Source organism: Fukomys damarensis, unplaced genomic scaffold (assembly GCF_012274545.1).
Source record: "Fukomys damarensis isolate Sample0158 unplaced genomic scaffold, DMR_v1.0_HiC HiC_scaffold_15, whole genome shotgun sequence".
In the NCBI taxonomy this organism is placed as follows: Eukaryota; Metazoa; Chordata; class Mammalia; order Rodentia; family Bathyergidae; genus Fukomys; species Fukomys damarensis.
This window is the reverse complement of record NW_022900927.1, coordinates 18,427,834-18,430,304: the sequence shown is the minus strand read 5'-3', so window position 1 is coordinate 18,430,304 and position 2,471 is coordinate 18,427,834. Positions and strand designations below refer to the sequence as shown.

The following is a 2,471-nucleotide window of genomic DNA, read 5'->3' as shown; positions in this document are numbered from 1 at the left end:
TTCCGGTCTCAACCCTGGGAGGGCCTACAGCGTGGGGGAGGGAAGCCTCCAATCCTGGGAGCCCCGGAAGTGCTGTGTGGTGGTTCCCTCTACTGGACATAGGTGGTACTGCTGGCTCTTAGAAGGTAGAAAAATGGCTCTACCAATAGTCACACAAAACTCCACCCAGGGTTTGCTGTGACCAGAGTTCAAACAAACAAAAATCTCGAAAGCTCCGGCCTTCCATCGAGGTGAATTCTAGGAGAGGAATGTCACATAATAAGTGTTGCCCGGGAAAACAGAGCAGGGTGAGAGGTTGCCGAAGGGTTCTGAGGAGGTAGCAGTGTAACCGGGTCTGAGCACAGTGAGGGAAAGTGCCACCTGTCTAGGCCAAGGCCATGGAGATGGAGGGAGAGCCGGAAGGTGCTGACATGCAGAGATGACGGGAGCACTGGCAAAATAATGAGGCCAGTGTGGACAGGAGCAGTTGGGGAGGGAGCCAGCGGCTTCCACCTCTTTGGTGACCATGCAGGCCCAGGAGAGCAGTCCTGATGTAAACAGTGAAGTTGTAGCCAGGCACGGTGGCACACACCTGTGTTCCCAGCACTGGGCAGGATGAGGCAGGACAATGACTGAGAATTTCAGGCCAGCCTAGTTTCAAGGTCAGACTGCACTACATTTTAAATTCTGTTTCTTCACCCCACCCGCCCAGTAATTCAGCATGATCCGGCAGAAAGAAGGCTGCTTTTATTTTGTTTGTTTTTGGTACCGGGGCTCGAACTCGGGACTTCGCACTTGTGAGGCAGGCGGTGGCACCACTGAGCTAAATCCCCAGCCCGAAGGCTGCTTTAGGAATTGGCTACTTTGTTTTTCCTTCCGAGCAAGACTGTCACAGAGCCTCACTATTTCAGGTTCATATACATCCATGACCAGTGTCCCACTATGGTCAAAAAACTCAGCGATGGACTTGGTAAACTTGGCTTCCTGCTTCTGCTTTGTTCTCCCACTGATGTAGGTCAGCTTCAGGATATATTTGTCATCAAACCTTTTGCCAAATAGCATCAGGATCCATCCCTGTAGGATCTTTCCTGTGAGCCATAAGAAAGTTGCTCTTCTCCTTATATGAGGTATAAATCATCACAAAATATAATGTGGCACACAGAGCCAAAACTGGCTTAGACTCCGGAAAAGGGTGTATATAATCCCAAATCCAAGCCACTATGGCAAAGAAAGAAGAGATGGTACAGATGGTGAGGCGATCGGTGATTAGGCCGAAATTCTCCACATATTTGTACTTTTCCAGAAGTACCTTTTTGGTAGAATCGTTCACTGCAGATCCATCTCATCTGTCAATTTTTAAGGGCTTATCATCAACCTTCCACTTATCCAACAAGCCACAGCGGCTGCTGCCTATTCTGATACTAGGGCCACTGACAACCCCACTACTGCCTCCACCACCATTTCTCCCACCCAGGGCCACTGCCATCTTGCCAGCCTCCATGTCTCCAGACTGCACTACGAAGTGAGACACTGTCTCAAAACACCCAAAACCAGGACAAAACACAAAAAGTGACCCTGTGCTGCCCGTGTGCAGAATTTTTACCACATCCTGTGAAGTGGATATTTCTGGCATGCCCTCCACTGTGCAGATGGGGAAACTGAGGCTGGGGAAGGTAGTTGTTGTGTGGCTTTCTCAAAGATAAAAATATAGAGTCACAGTTCAAGGACTTCAATCCAGGTGTGCCTGGCTCTAGGGCCCACACCCAGCTTAGACCCCAGGTTTTTAACCATATATAACACATATGTAAAAAAATAAAAGGCAGAAGGCAAAGCAGCATTTAATAGCTGGGCATGGTGGCACACACCTGTAATCCTAGCCCTGGAGAGGTTGAGGCAGGATTGCCACCAGTTTGAGGCCAGCCTGGACTACATAGTGAGAGTATGTCTCAAGAGCGGGAGACCCCAAACCAAAAACCAACCAAACAATACCACCACTTCATGCAAAAGGCCACCAACGTATTAAAATATGAATATTTATATGCACAGACAGGCTGTGAAGATCTAAGGGGGTGAATTGTGCCTTTCCTTCCACTGTGGTCCAGGGGCACAAAGAAAGATGACCCCCAAACCCAAGGCAGGAGAAGACATCCTTAATATTTATAATGACCAGGCCTCACACTCAGGCACTACCTTTTGGTTTATAATCTGTCTTCATAGTTGTGCATTTGGTTTTCACCATACCATTTCTCAGGGAAAGAAACTGAGTCCCAGGGAGACCACTACTGTGCCACAGATAGCCTGGACATAGCTGGGACCAGGACCCATAAATGTACATACAGAGTCCTCCAGCCATTATGGAGGTCCTCCAGTTCTCAGACAGGAAGGTCAAAGGGCTGAGACCAGGCAGCCAAAGACTGGGTGACACGGAGGAGCAGTGTCCTAGCCTGCCAGCAGAGGGCGACGCCGCCCTGCCGGCCTCCCAGGCCAAGTCC

General features: G+C 49.6%; 1 pseudogene; it reads right to left on the bottom strand.

The window, feature by feature from the left end:
* Positions 1–237: 237 nt before the first annotated feature.
* On the bottom strand, positions 238–1,465 carry LOC104865209 (annotated as a pseudogene).
* Between the last annotated feature and the right edge of the window lie 1,006 nt (positions 1,466–2,471).